The sequence below is a fragment of the Ursus maritimus genome, unplaced genomic scaffold (assembly GCF_017311325.1).
Source record: "Ursus maritimus isolate PB19 unplaced genomic scaffold, ASM1731132v1 scaffold_8, whole genome shotgun sequence".
NCBI classification, from domain to species: Eukaryota; Metazoa; Chordata; class Mammalia; order Carnivora; family Ursidae; genus Ursus; species Ursus maritimus.
Window position 1 is genome coordinate 15,163,179 of NW_024426996.1, and position 26,216 is coordinate 15,189,394.

The 26,216-nt window shown below is 36.3% G+C and overlaps 1 protein-coding gene and 1 long non-coding RNA gene across 4 annotated transcripts in view; both read right to left on the reverse strand.

Moving 5' to 3' along the window:
* ARHGAP24 (Rho GTPase activating protein 24) overlaps positions 1-26,216 on the reverse strand; it is a 489,199-nt gene that overhangs the window by 356,822 nt on the left and 106,161 nt on the right. Inside the window, exon 1 of one of the 3 annotated variants that reach the window (XM_008706158.2) lies at positions 12,876-13,050. The exons of the other annotated variants lie outside the window; for them this stretch is intronic. The gene's annotated coding sequence lies outside the window, so the exon portion shown is untranslated. Of the gene's footprint in view, positions 1-12,875; positions 13,051-26,216 lie in introns of those variants that run through there. 3 annotated transcript variants of the gene reach the window in all.
* Positions 1-26,216, reverse strand: part of LOC121101423 — a 63,546-nt gene that overhangs the window by 19,964 nt on the left and 17,366 nt on the right. The window contains exon 2 of the long non-coding RNA XR_005833397.1: positions 23,662-23,745. This is a non-coding gene — a long non-coding RNA (uncharacterized LOC121101423). The remainder of the gene's footprint in view (positions 1-23,661; positions 23,746-26,216) is intronic.

Consider the following 26,216-nt stretch of genomic DNA (forward strand, 5'->3'; position numbering starts at 1 on the left):
TATTGCGTTGGACCACATTGCAAAATAAAATTTGATTTTGTTAAGACACTGAGATTTAGTACTTATTTAGAAGCCAGCTAGTGTTAGGGGCACCTGGGTGGCTCAGTCAGTTCAATGTCTACCTTTGGCTCAGGTCATGATCCCAGGGTCCTGGGATCAAGCCCTGTGTCAGGCTCCCTGTGTTTCTCCCTCTCCTCCCTGCTCATGATCTCTCACAAATACATAAATAAAACCTTAAAAAAAAAAAAAAAGAGAGAAGCAGCTGGTGTAAACTACCTTGGGAAGGTAAAATTATGAGCAGATACCTATAATATACAAGGGAACGAACTGAAAATTTATGGAAAGTGAGGAGGGTTAACATAAAGGCAGCTGGATACAAAATTAATTAAAAGAATCAGTATCTATCTATCTAGATATAGATATAGATATAGATATAGATATATAGATCCATATAAATAATGACCAGTAATGGTTTAAAAAGACTCTCCTCCATAAACATGAAACAGAAGTAAGACATACCGACATTAAATTTGACCTGAAGTGTGGAAAATCTATTTCAATAAATAAGTGAAACTTTAAAACATTACTTGGAGATACCAAAAGAAACTAGGACTATCATATCTTGATTAAAATTGTAAATATCATAGAGTTGTCAATTTTCACTAAGTTAATTCAGACTATTAACTTATTTCCAATAAAAACATCATGGGATTTTTTCCCCCCAACTAGACAAGTTTATTCCATTCTTTATACAGAAATATCAACATGCAAAAGTAACTCGGACATACACATTATAACCTACCCCAGAATCAATGCCAGATGGATCAGTGAAGTTAAAGTGAAAAATAAAACATGAAAGTACTAGAAGAAACCATGGGAAACTTGTTTTAATAATCTCAGAGTGTAGAAGACCTTCCCGAGTATGATGCAAAATCCATAACCCATTCTAAAAAAAGAAATGATTGAAAATTTCAACTTGATAAACTCCACCAGTATCTGTCTCTTTCTTATATATACATGTGGAGATACACACACACACACACACACATACACACACAACATATGTATGCATGTATACGTATGTGGTATAGTAATAGCACTGTCAAATGTAAAGAAATATCTTAAAATATTTTCTCACCAGATTGCCAAAAATAAAAAAAATAAAAAGGTTTGCCAACATACAATGTTGGAGAGGGTGTGAATAAAAAGATACTTTTATACGTTGCTAGTGGTAGTGTAAATTGGCAAAATTCCCATAGGTGACAATTTGCAAATATTTACCATAATTAAAAATCACTTGAGAAGTCGTATATATGCCAAATGTTGCATAAGTATTATTTATAACAGCAGAAGTTTGGAAACAATCAAAATGTCCATCAATAGAGGGCTGATTAAACAAATTGGGGTATACCCATATATTATAATCCTATGTAGCAGCTATGAAAATGATGAAGAAATACTTGTGTGTGTGTTTAAGTGTATGCATACACACAAACTCAAAGACGTATTTTTATAAGAAAGAAAAACAAGATAAAGAATAAAATCTGTCATTTGCTGCATCTTTATAAAAAAGAGGGAAAAAACGTGTGTTTCTGTGTGTGCGTTAAATATCTCTGGAAAAACACATAAGGGAGTAGTAGCTAAGGTTGTCTCTGAATGGGCAACTGCGTGGCTGAGAAATAGGAGAAAATATTTCGCCCTATGCTCTTTCGAACATTTAAGTCTTTACTTTAAAAATGCTAAAAATGGGGGGCGCCTGAGTGGCTCAGTTGGTTAAGCGTCCACCTCTTGATTTGGGCTCAGGTCATGGTCTCGGGTTCGTGAGATCAAGCCCCAAGTTGGGCTTGACGTTGGGTGTGGAGCCTGCTTAGGATTCTCTTCTCTCTCCCTCTCCCTCCACCCCTTCCCCTGCTTACAGTCTCTCTCTCTCTCAAGAAAAAATGTTAAATATATCTGTAAATCCATATGTAAATCTATCAATATAAATCTATATCTGGATATACAGCTATACAAAAATATATTTTAAAATAGATACATGTAATTTGTTGTGTTTAACACAGATATATAAACACATGAAAACTGTTACGCTTTCCTCTGACTCAACAGTATGTAAATAAAGGCAAATGTTTACTTCTTTGAATTTGGGATTTGGAGAAAAACACTTCAATTTATTTCTAGAAAGGAGTAAAAATACAAATAGGCAAAGTAGGGAGCCTTTGCAAAACTGGAAATAGAGGAAATAATACCAAAAAAGTGCTTTTTTTTTTTAAGATTTTATTTGTTTATTTGAGAGATAGACACAGAGAGAGAGAGTGTGTGTGAGCATGAGCAGAGGGAGAAGGAGAAGCAGACTCCCCGCTGAGCAGGGAGCCCAACGTGGTGCTCGATCCCAGGACTCCAAGATCATGACCTGAGCCAAAGGCAGACTCTTAACCGGCTGAGCCACCCAGGTGCCCTGACTTAAGGCCTTTATATCTATTTTTCTAGGCCTTATAATTTATACAAACTCATCACCAAGAAGAGAATTGGCGCTAATAATATTTAAAGACTTCAAACATTAGAAATATCTAAAATATTATAAATAAGAGACTCACAATTAGAAGTCTTGACAAATTGTTAAGATTAATATTTTCTTTCAAAGGTCAAACATCACAAAAACAAAAAATTTCAGTAAAGCTAAAATCCACCAGTTCTTTGCAGCACGTAGACTAGGCTTTATGTAACTGCCTGTCAGCCATTCCGATCACAATATTAACTGCTTGGAATTTTCAGGAAAGCTGTTGCTAAGAAAACTTCAAATCTTTTATTTGAAATATGCCTCTCAGCTGCTGGATTAATATAGTTTTGTGCCTTTGGTTTTGGGCTGGAAAATGAGATGAGGAACTCAATGATGCAGAAAAAGCATAAAAGTTTCTCTTCCTTTAAAGGTACCAGTTTGTGCTTATTAAAACTCTGAGTTCTCCATGAGTCTGATCTGCTTTGAGGCACCTAATTTTTTTAAAAATATGCATCCTTCCAGCAGCAGAGAAACACATATACACAAACAAACTAGATTTTGTCCAAAACCAGTCAAAGACACTGTCTTGGAATAGACTCTAATAATGATTTTTCTAAGATATATAATAGAAACAATACTCTCAATGAGAGCATAGTTATGCATGTTTACATGAATTTAAAAACACCAGTGACTAATGAAATAGACGCCATCAATTGACTAAAAATTTCCCTAATTCTTTGTGAGGATTCCCACATTAATTATTAATTAGCAATTAATACTAGAAGGTGTAATCACAGTATGTTCTCTCCAAGGTTATATTTGCTTAAAAATTTCATAATTACAACATAATTAATTCTAAATCATGAGTTTAATAGTCTCAATTAATATTTTTGTTATCAAAAATAACATCTAGCAGTTTTAAAGAATTATATGAGCAATGACATGTCTCAAGGCAACTCTGAACCGTTGAAAAGATTCAGGATATGCAAACCAAGGAAGCAAAATGGTACCCTGGGGAGCTTAGGTACTTCTGTTCAGGTAAACTGCATATTAAATTTCATTTGTCATTGCCGAATATGAAGGAAATCTCTCAGTGATTATTTTTTACAGTAATCACTCATAAAATTAATTAATTTTTATCTTCATTTTAAGAAGAGTTTCAACTAAGACATGTTTTGCAGATAAAATGTATTACAGAGTTAAATCAATAACCTTAAAGCAATAAAACCAAGGGGAACGGGAAATGTGGGAAGAAAAACAAAACAAAATATGAAAAATTGACAGTGTGTATAAAACAAATGAACACCTGGTGTTTAGAAAAAGCACACCCTTTTCTTTTCATGACACTGAAGAGAAATTTTTTCTATGGGTCATCTTGAGAATAAAATGGGAGTAGGAAATACAACAACCTTACAATAAATACACTGACAAGTTAGTTTTCATAGGCCTTTATCTTATAATGTTTCTACATATAGGCCGTAGCATCAAGTCAAATTACATTTCAATAAAAACAATGCTGTGATGGGGAAGGAGGGCTATCTATTAATAAGTATCTATGTGACTTTTTGATGGACTCATTTAGCACACAAGATCGACGAGAATTTTTAATAATGACAGAATTATATAGGATGTTATCAAAAGAAGTTAATGTGACATTTACGTGCTTTAAAGGCATGGGAAATACACCCTGGAGAATTATATAGCGGAAAGTAATGGATCAAATGTGTATGATTTGCTCTGTGGTTGGTGCTTAGGCTCTGAATAGTTCCACGTTCACTCTGGCTCCCGGTTGGCCCAGAATGGATGGCCCTGAGAAAATGAGGGCTATGATGGAGGTAATAAAGTTCAACCTCCTAGACTGTACAGAATAAAGCTGGTCAACATCAGGTCAAGATTTAGAGACTATGGATATAGATGGTTTGACTCGGGAACATTATTTAACCTAAAAAGCGCTCATGGTAGTAGTTTGTCATATGGTTAGTCTTTGCCTTCTTCAAGAGATAGAATGAAGTATGTTCAGCTGCTTTGCATTTCCATCAATAAAATGTGTCTGCTTTTATAAAACAAATTGGTGAACTAAAGACTGAAACAGTCTTTTTCTTCATCTTTTCCTACCTTACCCCATTTCACCTCTGTCTCCCCCATATAGACTTCAATCTTTTCTCCAGGTTCTTTCTACTTTAGTGTATCACATAGTTATGAGGTGGTTTGCATTGAATTTCCTCATTCATTTTTTTTCCTCGTTTTTTTCTGTTTCTCAAAAGAATATGAAGAAATATCCCTCATCATTCCTAGAATTTCTGTTAAGTTTCTATGATTTTCCGTGTACTTTAAAAAAAAGATTTATTTATTTATTTTAGAGAGAGAGAGAGAGAGAGAAAGAAAGCACAAGAGGGAGGGGCAGAGGGAGAGGGAGAGAGAGTCTCAAGCAGACTCCACGTTGAGCACGGAGCCACACAGGGGGCTTGATCTCATGATGCTAAGATCCTGACCTGAAGCAAAACCAAGAGTCAGACACTTAACTGACTGCACCCCCTAAGAGCGCCTCTCCTGTGTACTTTAATGACTCCTAATAAAATATTTAGTTGAAGTAAACATAAATTATGTAATTTTCAAAACATAGTAAACACTTTTTAAAAAAATTTCCCAACAGTCTGTATTCCCAGTAGCTCTATCATTTTCTCAAAAGTCATAACAATTTTGATATTGAGTCTGATGTTTTTATATTCAATGGTTACCACAGGAACTAATCCAAAAGTACAATACGGCACAGGCCACCTGAGTTTGGATCTCACTTTTTCAAGGCAAGAATAGGTTTCTATTCGGTTGTCTATTAGGTTATGTAGGATTCGTACTGTTGAGGAGTTCTGTAGCACATGAAATATATCTCAAAGACCTCTATGTATTACAATACATTAAATGACCTTCTCCACCAAATTAAGTGAAACAATGTGCAGCCAATAAACTATACTTAATCTAATCAGACATCTTTGATTAATTGTAAGTACTCCATGCTCCAGTGCTGTAAGCATATATACTTGTGCTTCCTTGTTTATACTGTATTTTCTCCCCCTCAAATAACTAAAATTTGCCTTTCCTATCAAAATTCTGCCAAATCCCCTTTGTAAAATTTAGTGATCAAAATATTTAAAGTAATGGCACTCTTGGGAACTACAGAATTCTACCAGTAATTCTTTTACAAGAAATCACATATGGCCTTCCATTCTTTTAATAGTTGCTTACATCCATTCTTATTTCCCTTATCAGATTATTAACCTTTTGAGGAAGGGATCCATGATTAATTTCCATATCCCCTAAGAATGCCTAACACCATACCTATATTATCACCATATTGGTGAATGAGGGAAGATTTTCAGTGTCCATATAAATCACGTAACAAGTCCAACAAATCATTAATTAATATGGCAAAACTCATTGGGCTCAGTTCATCGGAGTCATTTAGATGCAAACTAATCAATGGTAAGAAATACGGTTAAGGATTTAAAACACTGTTTTTTTTTCAATCGCTTCCCTTCCTTTAGGACAAATGTTATATGAACAAATATTCATAAAAACTTTTAAAAGCCAATAAATATAAAGCTTAAAGTAACCATTGCAAAGGAAATCACTTTTCTGGCTGTATCGAAGATACATGGGTATACCTAAGGCAATTCCTCTAGACATGACCCCAAATGCCCTTCCCTGATAAGCACTGAATATTTATAAATATTTGTTACAATTTAATTTTTACAACTTTAAAAGGTAAGTATCCTTTTCTATATCATATGGATAAGGAAATTAAACCCAGAGATATCATTACATAGATGCCCAAAGTCACACAACTGGCCAGTGGTAGTAGCGAGATGCCACCTCCTTAGCTTCCATCATTTTACTTCAGTGGAATAAAGAACACATTTGGGGGCCTAAGATTATTTTGTTTTCTTCCAGAAGACTGTTATTTTTTTATTTTATCTATCTATCTATCTATCTATCTATCTATCAATCGATCTATTTTTTTGAGAGAGAGAGAGAGCACACAAGCGTGGGGTGGTAGAGGGACAGAGGGAGAGAGAATCCCAAGGAGGCTCCACACCCCACAGAGACACCATTGCAGGGCTTGATCTCAATACCCAGAGATCATGACCTGAGCTGAAACCAAGAAACAGATGCTGAACCGACTGAGCCATCCAGGCGCCCCCGGGAAGACTGTGTTTTGAACAGAAATGGCAGAGTTCTTTACTGCTTTACCACAGTTTCATCCATATTATCTGAATATATGTACTGTCACTGAAGTTTTCTAAAGGAAAGAATTGTATGCTTAAAAACATCAGAAGAAAACAAAAATTCAGACTCCTTATTCTAAGTTTGGTCCAGTTGCCTTTTCCGTTTTTATTCTTTTTTGCCCCAAATGCATAATGATGCTTTATCTCCTGTTTCTCACAAGAAAGGCAGTGAGGATAAATTGATTCTGAAGGACACCTAGAAGATACTGATTAGTACTATAAGGTTTTTAAAATCCTATGGCTATAGGTGTCTAAATGCTTATATTAAAATTTTGGGATATTATAATGGAAGTCATATGGTTTTTGGAAGAAAGAGCAAATGTCTGGAGACCTAATGACCTGGATTCAATTCCTGGCTTTGTTACTCACTAAGATAATTAGTTAACTCTTCTGAGTCTTAGTTTTCTTGCTGATAAATGGAGATGACAATATACATTTTACAATGGCGATATGAGAATTATGTGAGGTTATGTCTATAAAGCACCTATTTCAGTATCCAGCACATAGGAGTCAATTAATAAAAGTAAGTTATTCTTACTTCTTGTGGACAATTACATTATTTTTCTTAATTCTTTACTCCTCTCTCTCTCTTTGCCATGCAAGTCTGATTACCCTTTCCTGCTCCTTGACCTTTGGCTTTAACTAATGGGACGTTACGGACAGGATGCAGACAGACACTTGATACGTGCTTGTATTCTTGAGTTTTCCCTTCTGAAATTACTAAGAACAGGTTAAGCCCCAAGTAGCCCGTAGTCCAAGGAAGAGAAAAGGCATATGGAGCAAATCTGGATTCCACCTGCAGCTTACAATCCAGCCTAGCCAAGCCCAGCCTCGAGCAACCAGTCTCCAACTGTGAAAACCCAACGTGAAAGCAATGATTAATGACTGTTATAAGACACTGAGCATCATTATAGAACTTGGTACCTAGAATGAAGCCTAGAATTAAGGTACTATTGTGGCAAAAGCCTAACATATGTAGCACTGACTTTCAGATCAGATGGTGAGTGACAATAAACTATAATATGAAGCTAGAAAAACAGGGGACCATTTCAGGTAGTGGTAAAATATTTGGTAAAAATGTTGCCTCTGATATTTGGAGACAGAAAATATACTTAATACGCTCACAAACCTAGGCAAGCAGATTCCTGGCAAGAATATCAAAAGAACGACCAAGCTTCTGGCACGTGTATTTGCCGTGGTGCTACAAGAAATAAACAGGCTCAGCAAACAGCAGACTGGTTTGCAAACAGAATTGAGAGGACATACAGTGAGTCCAGAAATGCTGGGTTTTGTACAGACAGGAAAATGAGAGTTTCTCATCAGTGAAACATCATCCAATTAAGGTGTGACCTGGGGGCAAAAATCAAACCATAAGTGTATGTGAGTATCTATCATAGTGCCTGACATTTGGAGGCATTCAATAAGTTTAAGATCTCTTATATTCTAATAGGACTGGGTTCATGTAGTGGAATATTATAAAGCAGTTAAAATTAATGAACTAAACACTAAATGTATCAACATGGATAAAACTTAAATAATAAATCTGAATGATAAAAACAAGCTATTAAAGGAGATATAGACTATGATGGGACTTATGAAACTTTTAATATGAACCTAGCATATGTTTTTATGGATACACATGTATGTAAAAATACGCAAAAGCATGCATGGACATTAAGCACACTAACTTCAGGAGAATAGTTAACTTTAACATGAAAAGGAGAGGAAAGGATAGGGCTTTTGTTGTATCGTAACATTTTATTCCTTTACAAAAATGCTATCTGAAAAAATATGGCAAAATGTGAATTCTGTCAAATGTAGGCAGTGCCTACATGGTTATCTTGTAAATTGGCTTGCTTTTCTGAGTTTCTGAAATCTTTCATAATTAAAACTAAAAATGATATTCAACAGAAAAGCAATAAAAGCATTCCTCTAGGTATATATCTTCAGACTAGTTCTTCATACATGAAAAAAAAGAAGAAATTATTTAAAGACTGAACTATGCATTTTGCTACTTGGATCATCTTGCTATACCTTGGTCTTATAATGCAATTTTCACAACTCCAGAACAGGGTCTAGAAATTAGCATATTGTCCCTCGTATTGCGTGTGTGTGTGTGTGTGTGTGTGTGTGTGTATGAATGTAATGAAAAAGAACCCAATTTATCTATATGTTTGCCTGAGTAGCCACCAAAGAAAAAAATATAACCCTAAGTACTTGCACCAGTTACTTTTGAAGGGTATCTTGCCACTGCATGCCATCAATTACAACACTGATACTATAACAGAACCTGGAGAAAGGCACAGGTCAGGGAGGGGATTATAATTAAATATCTGAATGAAGAAAGAAATGATGTGTCTGCCACATAAAGCCAGGTGAGAGTTTGAAAACAAGCAAGTTGTTGTGTTCACCTGTTTCCTGCATACCCCGTCAAGTTTCAACAAGTAGGCAGCACATATTTTCATCAGACATTTCATCAGACATCTCACTCTGCATTTTCTGAGACTCATGTGCCTGCACTGTTTTCCTGAAGAAAGAAAACTTTGAGAGGTAGGAATCAGGTCACGGTGGGGGGGCGGGGGTGGCCGGGATGGGGACGACCAGTAAACAGCTCAAGTAATGAGTAACCAATTTTTATAGTGCTAATGAATAAATCCAAATATCTCCATAAACTGAAAAAAATGTTTTTAAAAGAGCTAAACATAATTTCCAAAGCCCTAAAAATGCAGTTTTTAAGGCCATTTTCCTTAGGTGGTTAATTGACTTGGCATCCAGTGGAGAAGCGTGCTTATTATCACGCAAGGACTTTAATTTCTCCAACATGATGGCAGGTGTGTTTCATGCATTTTAGTTTATGCACACAAGCACTTTAGGCAAGTTTTCTTGGAAATGTATCTTCCAAGCCTCACCATTTACAAGGTCACACTGGACAATGAAGACTTTGATAATACAAAATATTCATTTATACTGACCTATGAGAGCAGTTCCCATTCAAATAGTATCCCCAGCTTACCACACGGTAGTAGCACATGGCTGCTTTTATGATTTGTTCTACATTAGATGAAATACACTTATTTTTATAACTCCGTATTTTTAAGGTAAGTCCTAAAAAATGTATTCATTTATTATTTAACGGATTCACTTTCTTCTACTTTCAATTTTCTTTAATAAGGAACATCCTCCGTCTTAGTATTATTATAATTTATAGACGAAGAGATTGATGCCAAAAGGCAGTCTTCCTCAATTTTTCTCATACCCAGAGAACATCACACCAATAGCTTGGACAAATCCAGGTCTAACTGATTTCAATTTCATGCATTCATCCACTATGCAGTCTCAAGTCTCCAAGGGAAAAGAAGAGCCACCGTATCTGAGGCATGGCGGAAGGGGGTTGTGGAGACTCAGTGATGAGTCAGTAAAAGAGTCTTGGTGAACGGGAATGGAAACCTTGGGAGCTGCTAAGGAATACAAGAGCTTTGAATATTCGAACATCTGTTCACCATGGTAGCAAGAATCACTACACACGAGAAACAAGGACCCCACTTTTTTCCTAAGGCTGGAAACCAATTTGAGAGATTGATTTGGATATTGTTTCAATTCCTCTTCCCCATCTCAGAATCTTTGCAACTGATCTATTTCTGTGGGTGATACTGAGCCACATACACCAAAATGTGTCAGTCTGGCTCAATAATCCATGGGTGCTTTCTAAGGAGTACGTGCCTAAGAGCACGGAGCTCTGTTACCCTTCCAAGTCCGTACACAAATGCAAGCTCTGCTGGACCTGCGCGATAACTTGACTCAGTTTTGGTCCGTGCCCTCCAGGTGCTCGCACACATAAACAATGCTCACTGAATTGCCTGATGCCCCAACCACTAAGAAGTCTAGAAGTAGCCATTGTGAGATGGCCAGAATTACGGTAAGCTACCCAGACAAGATGCAGTTATCAAACTGCATTTACACCAAAAGTGCCACAGTGCTAAGTCACGGAGAAGCTCTTTCTCAGCGCATAACCCAATGGAAAACTTTGTCATCCTGCAAAAACAGAAGGTGTCGGGGCACTGTCCTTGTTGTAATGGAAGCAACAGTGAGGGAAGACACACACACAAGAAGAAGCACTCAGGTGAGCGGAGAAGTGAAAACATCCTCATATCAATTTTTTTTAAGTGACAGCACGTATTTTGTAGAACATGTTAAAAGGGAAATACAGCTGCTTTAGAAGTTGATACATATTGGACTAAGAGTGAACTTGGAGCATTTGACAAAAACCCAGTCCTGCAACAAAGTAACACTTCCCTCCCAGCAGACCATGAGGCACACAGAGGAGGGAGGGTCAGTTGGACTGGCACAACACAAATGCTCCAGAGTAGAACAGAAATAACCTCATTGTTCCCACTCGCTAAAGACGGTCACAAGCCCAGTTGTAGCAGTACCCAGTGAAAGGGTGCTCAATTCCTAATTAAGCAATAGCAAATATTATTCTAGCACTTAATATATGCTAAAAACTTTTCTAAGCATTTTATATAAATAATTTCTTTTAATTTTTACAATATCTTTATAATCCCAACACCTCAGATGGGAACCAAACCAGTGGTCTGTTATTAAGAGAATGGATACATATTTTGTGATACATTCTTACAAAATCATTTATCAGCATTACACATTATTCAGCCCTATAAACAGAATGAACTGCTTATTCAAATGAAAACATGTGAACACGTGGCTCTCAACAACATTGCACTGAGAAAAGGAGATAGACATCAAAGAGTACACTGTGGTTTATTTCACTTGCATGAAGTTCTGCCACTGCCAAACTAATGGAGGTTAATAGAAATTAAAACAGAAGCTCCACGTGTGAGGTGGATAAATAAATAATGTATTTAATCATCACAAGAATCCTTTGGTGTAGGTAATATTATGATCTTCAGTTTACAGATGGGACTCTGAGCCACACGAAGGTGAAATAACAGGTTGAAATTCACACGGGTAGTAGGTAGGGAAGCCAGGGTTCAAATTAGGCAGTCTGGCCCCAGAGCCCATCTCTTAACACTACAGAAAAATCCTCAGTTTTCATTATATTAACGCATTCATATCAAAGAATACTTAGTGAGTACTGTGAACGGGTGCTGTAGTGAGCATACGGCTACAGAGATGGCACGTTTATACGGAACGGAGCAGCACGCGCGGTCTCACGGGTGAGACTATGTCCGTGACAGGAGTGCAGGCACAAAGGGAGTGGTTAGCACAGTATAAACTGTTTGGCTCTCTGCCCTCACTCTAGCACTCAACTTTGCTGCTCCTATTGACAAAAATAGGGAAACATTAAGCAATTATCAAACCTTTAAAAATTCCTTATTCACATGTCTTATTTATGGCCTAAAGCATTACACATTACAACTGATTCTCCTCCCCCCCTCCACTGTTCTTTCCCTTCCTGTCTCCTTCCTTCCTTTCTCCTTTCTTCCTTCTTTTCTTCCTGCTTAAATCGACTCATATTTTTTGAATATGCCCCAGAACAATGCATTTTCTGCTCATTCATTATGAACAATGCAATAGGATCTGTTAAAGACACAAAAGGACCTTCTACAGAAGACACCTTTAAATAGAGCCCAGAAATTTTCATTTCTTTCTTAGCCTCCCCCTCCCCCGACTCATTTACAGCTTCCTTTATATGACTGCAGACCCATGGACAGTAAGAGGCACACCTGTACAAACAGCACGCCCCAGAGCTCTGGGCTGGGCTGCAGCCAGCACTGGGCACCGCGCATTCTCAGATTCCATCTCGCTCGAGCCCAGTCAACACCTGCGGGAAAGCTCACAACGCGGGGACCAGAGCCTGAGGAACCTGGCGCCACAGCTCCCACACTGGGCCTAATGAGGAAGTGTTAAAATGAATGTTTGACGGGTTTTGAAAACTTTTCTTTTCCTTCCTTAGAATTGAAAATTCATCTCTGAGGGGCTGTGTTATATGTGAATAGAGACAAATCCACAGAGAGATATTTAGGAAGAGATTAAAATAAAGCAAATTTACTAAAGATTTTAGGGAAGGAGGACAGAGACCGTAGATGGATGACATTTTTTTAGCAATATCTACTGACCTGAATCCAGTGAACTGTTAGATTGTGTGGATTATATTCTTTCTTTCTTCTTCTTCTTCTTCTTTTTTTTTTTTTTTTGCCATTTCTTAGTTTTGGGGGAGCATCTTTATGATTAAAATAAAAGAGAGTTAAAAGTACTTTGACATGCTGTGTACAGCTCTCTATAAGGAATGTTGTAATCTATGTTTCATTAGTTGCATTTAGGCAGAATGGAAACCGTCTGACCATTCTGGCCCTGAGAGAGATTCTAGTATTCTCATTCCATCTATTTATAATGTCTTCTCCATCTCCAAAGGGAGAACTCCCTTAGGCAGGGAGAAGTGAACTCAGGTCCTCTCCTAACAAAGGCAAATAGAACTTTACAGAACCAAGTTGCGTGATATTGAAGATCCCTTCTATGTTTGTGAAGCCCTTTCCCATAGCCCCTCTCACAACCCAGGGAAGGAAACAAGGCATTTAGTATTATGGTCTCTCACATCCTCCAAGACCTTCTCAAATGTCACCTGATCAGTCTTTCTTTGGCAGCTCTTTATAAAAACATCAATCATCTTCCACCCTGCCCTCTGGCCCTTCCTATCTCCTTACTGATTTGAGTTTCCATTAAAGCATGTAACTCCATCTGGCATATTACATACTTATGTATTTATATATTGTCACTCTCGGTCTACTAGAATGAGAAGAGCGACTTCATTTTGTTTACTGATCTATCCTTGGGGCTTGGAGCAGTGCCTGTGAGAATTTGTCAGTGTGTGTTGAATGAATGAATAATGAATGAATGAGTAGAACTTTAAGGCTCAGAAGAATGTGATTTGCTCAAATTATAAATCTAATTGGTGGTAGACTCTGGACTCCAACTCTGATCTTGGAAATCTACATCCTAAACTCTTTCTGTAGAAATCCTAAGTGCCCCTTGCAGCCTCATGCTATGACCCAAAGAGTGAAAATACTTGGTACATAGTATGTTCTCAATAAATTTTGTTTCATCTGAATCTGAGTAACTGAGAATGCTACCCACCACAAAAATGTTATGATCTTGGAAAGAACGCCAATGGGAGGAGTAGAAATACAGATGGTTCCTGAAGAGTCTCCAAGCAGCATAAGAAAAGGAGGTCAGGACTGTAAATAACTTACAATTCCTGAAGGAATTTATTGAAATCCCCTTAAACATCTTAGTTATTGGACATCCCCACCCCCACTAATCTTTTCAGCATGAAATGTATTTTTGTTGTTGTTGAACTTAATGCATGCTCTTCATAGAAATTTATACGTGCACAGAAAAGCCCAGAAGAAGTCATAAGTTTCCTGCATGGATGCAATTTCACTGTTCAGAAAAATAACTATAACATCCCTCTGCAAAACTTTTTATTTCTACCATATGCTATATATTTTAAGTAGTTGAGATGTTAATGCACATATTATTTCATACTTGCTGTTTTTGAAATTTAATAATGAATCATAAGCATATTCCATTTCACTGAGTATTCTTACAACATGCATTTAAAGGACCACATATAGCTCTTTTTTGTATGAATGCAATATAATTGATCTAGCCATTCCCGTATTTGTTGATATTTTATTTTTATAAACAGATTTTTATTGTTATAAATAAAGCCATGAAATTAACATGCAAATAAATATTTGTAAACCTCCCTGATTATTGTCTTAGAATAAATCCCCTTTTGTAGGATTTGATGGCCAAAGAATATAAACACTTTAAGCTTTTGAGGTATGTTGTGGACCTTGCATCTGGGAAAGTTATTTTTATTTTATTTTATTATTATTATTTTTTTAAGATTTTATTTGTGCATTTGACAGAGATAGAGACAGCCAGGGAGAGAGGGAACACAAGCAGGGGGAGTGGGAGAGGAAGAAGCAGGCTCATAGCAGAGGAGCCTGATGTGGGGCTCGATTCCATAACGCCAGGATCATGCCCTGAGCCCAAGGCAGACGCTTAACCGCTGCGTCACCCAGGCGCCCCAATTTTATTTCATTTATTTTAAAGATTTTATTTATTTATTTGAGACAGAGAGAGAATGCAAGCAGGGGGAGGGGCAGAGGGAGAGGGAGAAGCAGACTCCCCACTGGGCAGGGAGCCCCAGGCAGGACTCCATCCCAGGACCCCAGGATCATGACCTGAGTCACAGGCAGATGCTTAACCAACTGAGCCATCCAGGTACCCTATTTTATTTTATTTTTAAGATTTTATTTATTTCTTTATTTGATAGAGAGTGAGTGAGCACAAGCAGGAAGAGCAGCAGAGGTAGAGGGAGAAGCAAGCTCCCTGGTAAGCAGGGAGCCCGATGCGGGGCTTGATCCCAGGACCCCAGGATCATCACCTGAGCTGAAGGCAGACACTTACTGACTGAGCCACCTAGGCACCCCTGGGAAGGTTACTTTTGATTAAACTTTTTTTAACAGTATAGTTCTCTGAAGTTTTGTCAATATTTGATGATTAAAAATATGTTTTCCAACTTGATAGGCCAAAAAAACTCTCTAAAATTTATCTTATAACAAAAATAATATGTGTTTATCACAAAAATGTGAAAATCTGGACATGAAAAAGAATAAAATAAAAATCACCCATATCCTCATAAATACAAACACTGCTAACACTTCAGCATAAATATTTTCAGCTTTGGTTCTTTGTATGTATGTATGAATGGCCACAGTCACATATCTAAATAAAATCAAATTTTTAAAGTGGGGTGAAACATATATCTTTTTAACTAAAAATATAATGAACATTTTCTCCTTTTTATCGGTTATTCATCTATAAGAACATTTTCATGGCTGCTTAGTGTTCTAGCATACAAATCGCATTTATCTCACCAGGTTCCCTATTACTGGTTATGAAGGTTAATTCCAGTCATATCATTTCAAGCTTGTTTAATATTAATAAAGGTATTTTCGTGTTTTTTAACTATGGGTAATTTGTCAGTGGCTTGTCTCATCTGGATCTTTTTTTTTTTTTTTCTAAAAGATACAGCCATAGTTTTCTTTCAACTATTGGATCGCTGGAAGTTTCTATGGCAGGCAAGAGAAACAGCAGGCCAAGGAAGCACTTCTCGCTTGGAAAATGCAGAAGAGAACATCATTGTAGTCACCCCAGTTCAAAGCATCTCATTCAAGCCTAATGAGTCATCTAAGCCTGTTACTGGAAAACAGGAAACCTCAAGTTCTAGTCCAATTTTGACATCATCTGCTTTTGTAGTCTAAGGCAACATGTTGTTCTGCAGATAGCATTCTGCACAACGGACATGGTATTTAATGAGCTTCCTTACCAAGATTTGCAAAGATGCGTACTCCTTGTTAGCCATTCTCAGAATAATGGGAAACGTGAATGGGTCTCCTTTTTGCTCAGGTGGCAACTTAAACAATAAGAGATGCCTGTAAGCTTTGACTTTGACGATGGAAATTATATGGATACATAATGGATTCAGAGGGTCTAGCCTATTATCTTCTAGTAATGTAACTAATTACTTGACATTGTAAAACTGTCCCTCTTGCAATGCTCTGTTTCTCAGACTGCAGAATCATGAGTCATTTGATCACACTAGCTACAAATCTCCCCTCCACACCCACCATCTAATCCATCCTCAGGTACACTTGACTCACTCTTTGCATGATCAGGAGTCAATCCACTTCTTTTCATCTCAACTCTCACCTCTTTGGTTTAACCCTCCTCCCACATTTCCAGGCCTCTTCCTGGAATCTTCCTGAATCTTCTCTAGCCTTCTTGTAGATACTTCTCCATCTATAGACAGTGTGAACTTTAGAATATGGAAACCTTACACTTGGTCATGACAGTCTTCCATTATTAGAGTTTTCTAAACTCATCTCACATCATTTTACCCCTCATCCTGTCACTGCTATATAGATTTGTTTCTGGTTACTCCCACCACAACACTTTCTCATATACTATTCCCTCGGCTTGAGCAGTCCACCACCAATACAGCTGTCCCCCTGCTACCCTATCTTTACAGGTTATATCCTATTCATTAAGATATGAATTTAAATATTGTTTCCTTAATGATTATATTCTTGACTTCCCAGTATAGGTCAAATTCCCTTATTAGGTATTTTCATAGTTTCAGGAACTTCTTTTCCTAGCACAGCTACAATTTCACATGCGTTCACTTTCATCTATTTGCAACATCAAATTATAAGGCCCATTGTGCAGGCACATTAATGAACCTCTAGTGTAATCTCATAAATGTATCCCCAACACCTAGCACATGCCAGAACACATGCAAAATTTAAACATGAAATGAAGGAATAAAGGAGTGAATATATCTTCTTCTCCCTTTACTTATGCTGGGTTTTCTAACATATGACATCCATACTGTACTACTGGTGACTATTTTCATTTAAATTTGATCATCAGCTGTGAAGTGAGAAAACTAATGATACTCGGATGATTTTAAAGATCATAACTAATTTCCTTTTTCTTACTCAGAAACACACATAATATCTATGGATAATAAAGATATTCAGTATTCAAATTGTCTTTATAAGGGTCCTTTGAAAAACATAAGGAACATTTTTTATACCTGAAACATTATTAAAGGATAAAGGTAACAAGCTGTTGTATGGGGGAAGATGTCAAGGATGATGAACGAGATGTGCCTAAGCTACACGGTCAGCAGAGGACAGGAGCCTCAAAGAACAGTCCCTCCACAGACGCATTTCCAAGGTGGGCAGCCACCTCCAGATGTTTTATTCAGGCCTTCAAATAAACAACTTTATCAAAGACACTTTATTATGTGTAGTTTATTATCCTCCAAATTAATAGAGGACAAAAGACTATGTTAATTATATAAAACTTTAACTTCAGTTTCATCTGAAAATGGAAAACATTAGTTTGCTTACAATGATTAAGCAACTTTTTTCCACACAGTGCCATGACGTATAGCAATATAAATGAGCTGGTGCATTTCATAAAGCAACATCGCTCACAAATGTCACTGATGGTGGGTTTTTGTGAGCTTGAGATACAAAATAATTCAAAACATATTAGACATTAAAAGAGCGCAGCTTGAGGCAGTGAGGTAATAATGACTATTCAAAGATAATTTTTTCAGTGTCATCACAAAACACTGCAAGATTTCTCTCTATCTAATATTATGGGACCTAAGATGAAAGTCCCTTATGTCAAGGACTGAGGAACTTAGAATAGGACATGAAGAGAAAATCAGAACTTGCCATGGCAGGAAGAGAGGGAACAATATTTGATTCCCCAAATCAACTGAACTAAAAATTCCACTGAGAATTTAGTATGACAAGATACTACATAATTTGGGACTTACTTGTTGCATTGTTGCTTAATTTACTATTATTTATAAATTCTTAATTTATAATAAAAGTATTAAAATAATTTTAATATAAACGAACATGTAAATTATATGGATTGTAAAGATGGTATTGTGACGAGCAGGGAGGGGGTAGCAATGTCATTATATTTTTGTGTGATAATGAGTCTACTGAGCGCTAGAGGCATATCCACTGCTTCCTTCCAAATAGGATTATGCATCCTCGTTTTGACCAGTTGCCTGAATAAAACAAAATAGTTGGTAGAAAAGCAATTAATTATGCTCTGAGCTTTGAAGTCACTTTCCCCCTACTGCAACTTAAAGTTTCCCTTAAACCTTTGTGTTTCTACAGAACAGCCAAGCCTCATTATAAACTGTGTGGCCATTTGCTTCATCACATCTTGCCCTGGAAATTATGTGAGATATGATATATTTTTTTCCTTCAAATGCTATTTCTTTTTTCATGTTCAATGCAGGATTTTATCTGTACCATGGTTTACTGCAATCAATTAAAAAGACAATATTCTGGAAATAGCAATGCAAACATCCCACCGAAAGCTCTATCACATGAAAAAACTCAGGCTATCTTCCCACACTCTCACTTAGAAAAGCCTTACTTCCCAATCTGATCTACAGATTTCATGCAAACCCAATCAGATATACAGTGTGGCAAATAAACATATGAAAAGATGCTCTCCATCACATGTTATCAGGGAAATGTAAATTAGAACAACGAGATGCCACTGCACACATATTAACATGGCCAAAATCTGGAACATTGACACCAAATGCAGGCCAGCGTGTAGAACAACAGGAAATCTCATACATCGCTGGTGGGAATGCAAAATGGTAGTCATTTTGGAAGACAGTTTCTTACAAAACTAAAGATACTCTTTTTCACATGCTCCAGCAATCACTCTCTTTGGTATTTACCCAAAGGGGTTGAAACCTACGTCCACACAAAAACCTGCACATAATACTCACAGCAGCTTTATTCAGAATTGCCAGTACTTGGAAGCAGCCCAGAAGCCTTCAATAGGTGAGTGGACAAATAAACTATGAAACATGCAGACAATGGGATATTAGCACTAATAAGAAACGTGCTATCAAGCTATGAAAGCCATGGAGGAAACTTAAATGCATATTCTTAAGTAAAAGAAGCCAATCTGAAAAGGCTACGCACTGTATTATTTTAATATATGACTTCTGGAAAAGGCAAAACTATGGAGGCGGTAAAAAGATCAGCGGTTACCAGGGTTAGGAGCAGGAAGGGATGAATAGGCAGCACAGAAAGGGACTTTTAGGGCAGTGAAAATACTCTATATGACATTATAATGATGGAGACACATCACCAAGTATTTGTCCAAACCCACAGAATGTGCAACACCAAGAGCGAACTCTGAAGTAAACTATGGACTTTGGGCAATAAAGATCTGTCCATTACATTCGTCCTTAGTGAGTGATATTGATCATGGGGAAGGCTATGCATGTGTGGAGGCAAGAGGTATATGGAAAATCTCTATACCTTTCTCTCAATTTTGTTGTGAACCTAACACTGGTCTAAAAAAATTAACTCTTAAAAAAAGGGGGAAAAAGCCCTGGGCCTTTGTGGGGTGCTAACTGAACTCTGCTCTCCCTCCTTCTTCCTATGCAAGTAATAGTTCTGTAATCACTGCCGTTGAGCCCTTTTTGCTTCCTATGAACTCTCTACGTTCTCGTGTTGGGAAACTGAATTCATATGTTAATATTTTGTTGCCAGCAAAGGAGAGTCTTATTGAGAGTGTGTGTTCTTTCTTGATTTCTGTGAACTAGCGGGTTTAAAGGACCTATAAACCCTTTGAATAGCTTTTTCAAATGAACACAAGGAAATGATTATTTCCATTTCTGTTTTCTTTCTTGACAAAATATTCAGTAAAATTAAAACATTCCACACAGAAAATGCCAAAACTCAGTATTCAATGCCTCAAAACCTAGATATTTTAAATATCATTATTTGCATTCAGTGAAAATAATTCTTTAGGGGTTCTCAACTAAGGGCATTTGACAATGTCTGGGGACATTTTTGGTTGTCACGACTTGGGGGGGTGTTACTGACATGTAGTTGGAAGAAGGCAAGGGTGCTCGCAAACAGCCTACAATGCACAGAACATTGAATGTGTCCAATGTACTTGACGAAGGATTGTCCAGCCTCTAATGGCAACAGTGGTGAGGTTGAAAACCCTGCTTTAACGCAAATGAGTTAAAGGAAAGGTTCACGTAGGATAGGTTGCTGCATATAACACTGGGCAAATAGTTATCTACTAAACGGGTTTTGATATAATACAAATACTGAAGTTTATTTCCATGTGGCCATTCAGTCATTTCTTTATCAAACAAGTATTTATTGAGCACCTATTATGCATCAATAACTATATGAGTTCCTAGGGAATTAACCCTGAACAGAACAGAACAGAACAGAATACTATTTCACGTCACCAGGTGTTACATTTCAGTTGAGAAATAGAAAACAAAACAAATTAAAAACATAGATTGTAATGAATGGCATAAAGGAACAAAAAGGGGGGGGGAGGCTCTTACAGAACATTGAGAAATAATCAGAAATGAATAAAATAAAAATGCTCCATATGCCATAATATCACTCAAGTGTTTGGACAAAATGAATATATGACTTTGTGCTGTGAGAGCCACCCTAAGAGCATATTCAAATTTTATCCATTACTTACCAACGATCTTGCTGAGGAAGAAAGCCTGATCTGAGCATCCATTTCTTATACTCTTTTGTAAAAGATGACCAGAATGCAAAACTAAAAAGGCTTTTCAAGGCATGTATCCATTTGAATACATTGCCCTGGGAATGTTTTTTAAAAAAGGTTTTGTGGGAGTTGCTAATAGAGTTGAATAAGTATAGCATATTACATGTTCCTTATATGAAAAGCATATTGATGAAAACCAGATAATGAAGGAGAAGCAACCCAAGTGAGTAGCTCAACACAGAAATGCCTGAACTGTGAAAATACTTCATCACGTGTGATCTAAAGTATCCTGTGGGGTTTTAGCCTTCCAAAGGAAGGAAAGTGATTTCTCTAAGACAATCCAATGCAAAACTATTCCATACCAAAATTTGAACATGCTGTGCCCTCTAGACCTTTTTCTTTGGTAGATGAAGTCCTATCTCCTATCTCCTTGTTTGGAGTGCACAATGGCCTTACTATTATCCCTGCTCCTTTCTTGCTCTTCTGAAACTCATTTTCCACAGAATAGCTACAGGGAATTTTTTTAAACATAAATCAGATCCCCCTTAAACTCTTTAATACATTTTTTTCCATTACATGCTTGAAAAACAAAGGTCCTTAATATTCTTAGCAAGGGACTGTATTTTCTGGCCCGTGCCTATAGCTCCTGATTATTCTGTTCCTACTGCATGACTCTGCATCAGTCACAGTGACTTCTTTACTGTGTCTATAACAGACCATGTTTTTCCCACCTCAGGGCCTTTGCACCTGCTGTTCCCTTCTCCTATCCTGGACCTCTCTACCTAGAGAAAATCTGCTGCCCTATCCCCTAATTCTGTATTTCATTACACTGGTTTCTTTTTTCTCTTTATAACATTTAACATGGTTTATAACCATGTATTTATTTTTAGTTATATATTTATTGTTTGTGCTCCCAAATAAAATGTTAGCTCCATGAGGTTGAAACCATGCTAGTTCATCTTCAATTTTAGTGCCAGCATCTAACAGGTTGTTGGATATATAGTAAGGATTAAATATATATTAACTGAATGAACAAATAAACAACGTAAAATGAATTCATTGGTTTAAAAAACAGTTACCTCTGCAGACGACAATTTGCAAAATATCCACAATTACTACAATTAGAGTTTATGAAGGGCACTTTATGAAATACTGAATATAAATAGTAGAGTCATTTTCATATATACTTGAATTTTACATGTAAGAATTACGTACATGTAATATAAAACTAAAATTTCACACATTAATTTTATTTTTTATTTTTTAAAGACATATTTATTTTAGAAAGAGAGCAAAGGGAAGAGACAGAGCGAGAGGGAGAGAATCTCCAGCAGACTCCCCGCAGAGCAAAGAGCCAGAAACGGGGCTCGATCCCACAACCCCAAGATCAGGACCCGAGCCAAAGTCAAGAGTCAGATGCCTATACAACTCAGCCACCCAGGCACCCCCTCACACATTAATTTTAAAAACAATTCATATATATCTTTTAGAGGAAAATGTTTCCTTTCAATAAAATCATGAGGTGCAATGTTATTAGATGAATATCACCAAAGTGTAGTTATTAATATAACATATCCATTGGGGGGGTCACCTGGGTAAACAAATCCATTGGAAGTTTTCTACCCAATAATTGTCTAAGGTAAGGAGACTTCTTTTCTATAGACCTTTTATGTACAGGATGATTTTCTGGCATTATTTCCTCATTCCTTTTTTTCCAGAGAAGATATACAGAAGATATAGTGGGGAAAGGATAGAAAGTTCAAGAGCAGCTGAGCTCTGTTTCCAGTTTGACCAGTTCTATAGGTCCAAGCTCTTGGGCGGCTGTTCAACACTGTTAGGTCCCAAGATCTTCACTTGTGAAATGAGATATATACCCTCATGTTTTTATACACTATGTCAGCACCTTTTCTAAACATCTCTCCAGAATAAGATAGCTAATCACCTCCTCCTTTAATTCCTCCTCCCCATTACTGCTAGCCGCATGTTAGACTATTTAGACTTGTGTGGCTCACTATAGTAGCCATTAGCCATACGTGGCTATTGAAAACTTGAAGCATGGCTAGTTGAATTAAGATGTGCTGTAAGTATAAAATACACATAGATTGTGAAGATGGTACAAAAAGAAAATGTAAAATATCTCAATAATTTTTATATTCATAACATGTAGAAATTATAATATTTTGGACATATTAGGTTTAGCAAAATGCATTATGAAATTAATTTCACCTGTTCATTTTATTCCTTTTAATTAGGCTCTTAGAAAACTTAAAATTACTTCTGTGGCTTGCATTTGTGACCTGCATTATAATTCTATAACAGCCTGATAGTTTCTACAGTTTGTAATTATTTGTTTGCCTCGGGAAATGTTGTAAAATGTATTACTAAAATTCCTTCAAACTTGAATATCCAAGTCCCTATAAATCTGAGATCATATAACCAAATGGAATTATTACAATGGATCACCATTAATACTATATGAGATCCAGCATTACAGTTCAACCTCTTGATTGATACTCTTTATCTTATTCTTTTTAAATAATAGTTTCAAGCACTACCAATCTCAAGAAATCATCACACATTAGTATAACAATGAAATACTGAGAAAAATCAAATTATAGTTTGGCAAGGATGTTAAACACACACACGCGTACACACAAAAACATACTCTCCCACTCTTTAATCTTTGCCGTTAAACACCTATGAGATTTGAGACAAGATATTCACCATTTCAAGCCTTGGTTTTCTTATAAATGAAGTGATGGATGGTGTTGCGAGAAATGAAAATCAGCCACCATAATTCTGATATATCTAAAATATAATACAAAACATTAAAATGGGTAAAACTGTAGAATGTGAGGATAGCTCCATATTTGGGCCTCATAAATTTACCCTTTCAATTTCTTTAGACCTGGTATCCATTTAATAACTGGACAGAGCATAGCTCAAATTTTACCTCATTTAAAAGAGAAAATAAATGAATTTCTAAAATTAAAAAAAAAATGGGAGCATGTGGATGGCTCAGTTAGTTGGGCCTTTGGCTCTTGATTTTGGCTCAGGTCATGATCTCAGGGTTGTGGGATCGAGCCCCGTGTTGGGTTCTGCACTCAGCACAGAGTCTGCTTGTCCCTCTCCCTCTGCTCCTCCTGCTTCTTGTGCTCTCTCTCTCTCTCTCTCTCTCTCTCAGATAAATAAATAAATAATACATACATACATAAAGTATTTTTAAAACATAAAATAAAATAAATAAGACAAAAACAGAGAGGGAAACAAACCATAAGAGACTCTTAACTATAGGGAACAAACTGAAGGTTGCTGGAGGGGAGGTGGGTGGAAGGATGGGGTAACTGGGTGATGGGCATTAAGGACAGAACTTGATGTAATTAGCACTGGGTGTTACATACAACTGATGAAGCACTAAATTCTACCCCTGAAACTAATAATACACTACATATTAACTAAATTGAATTTAAATTAAGAATTTAAATAATAAAATAAAATAAAAAGATAAATTGATATCAAATTCATCTTTTGAAAAGTCATAAAGCTTCTAAGTTTTTTGGCCTTATAATGTGGCTGCATAATGAATAAGAATTCTTGTGATATATTAAACTTTAACATATCCATCCCTTAGGAGAGCTTGAAATCATTCTCCAAGTTAAAATGAGGATGAAAGTTAGTTTTATAATCTCCCAAGTGTCATTTCAGTCATCACAATATCATCCTCTGTCATAATTATGGATTCACAAGTCTTTAGATATCTTCACTGATATTTTAATTGGGAAATTATTCATTTAATTTCACGTTACATCCAACTTACTATAGGCTTACATGATAAAATATTCTGAAAGTTAATTTTGTTTATTAAGATTCTTAATATATAGAGAGAGATATAGATATATACTCTTATTAAGCAAACATTTATTTAATGTCTCCCATACATCAGTTCTACACAGAGAAAATACATAGTCACTGCCCCAAAGAGTATAATTTTACATTTTCAAAGAGACTCCATATAAAATAGCTTATGATCTGAGTGGAAGCCATGTGACTGAAGATAAAGAACCAAACACACACAAAATTGGGAAATAGGTAATATTTTCTTTACTCCTTACCCCTTCAGGCAATCCCCAACTTCCACTCTTTTTATTCTCTAGGTACCACTTCCCTTTCTTCCAATAAGGGCTTGTTTTTCTCAAGAAACTTGTTTTTTTTCACGTGATTTCTTCTTAATTTCTTGACTCATATTACTCTCAACCAATATTAATTAAGTGCCAACTATGTGCCAGGCAATGGGATCACGTGAAAAAGATTCTGGCTTCCCCCACAAAATTCATATTCTAATTAATAACTACATTTAAAGAAAAGAACTCTTAAAGATCAAAGAAGTAAGTACTGAGATCGGGCTTTGGGGCATACTGGAACGATGTTGGGTGATATTTGATGGAAAGGAGAATTTGTCCACTTCCTTTTAAAGAAGAAAAGAAAATCAACAACTTTATCTTTTGTTCTGATGACCAATTCATACCAATAAAATCTTATATCTTAAGACCAAGTGAAAAAAATATTTCCTAAGCATGATTTCTAACATGTAATTTATTCATGAAAGTACCATATCTACAGAAAAATATATGTTCAAATACAAGGGTTACAATAAAAAAATTAAATTCTTGCATTAAAAAAAAAAGCAGTATTTTGCAGTGACAGGGTGAGTACACTACATGAATACGCTAATCACCGTTACTTAAATACACGCATCATTTTTTTTTTTTTACAAATGATGGTTTTATATATTTTAAAAGTATTTCACAAGGTACTTGGACTTAAAATATTATGGTACCTAATCAGCATCAAAAATGGACAATTTGAATACTATTGAAAAATCGTAATGGTAAACCTGAAATTACATTCCATACTCCTGATTATAGTAAAAAAAAAAATTCTAGCTATTAAGCCATAAAATCTCTATTTTTTTCTCTTTAGAACACTTAGGGCTCATGCTAGATCAGTTGAACTGGTTAATGTATAAACATCATCCTATTTCTATTTCAGAAGAATATTCAAGATTCCAGCCCCTCGGATTTTCCATTTTCTATTTTAGAAAAGCTGGTCTTAAATTTGAAAGACAAGTAAGGTTATGGGAAGAAAATGCATATAGGATTTTAGTTGCCTTTCTCATAACCACAGCCATTTTTAGCTAAAGCAGAAAAGAATTCCTTGAATCCCTGAAAAAATTCCTTATCTCTTCTCTTCTCTTAGCTCATCTGGCACTTATCTAGATA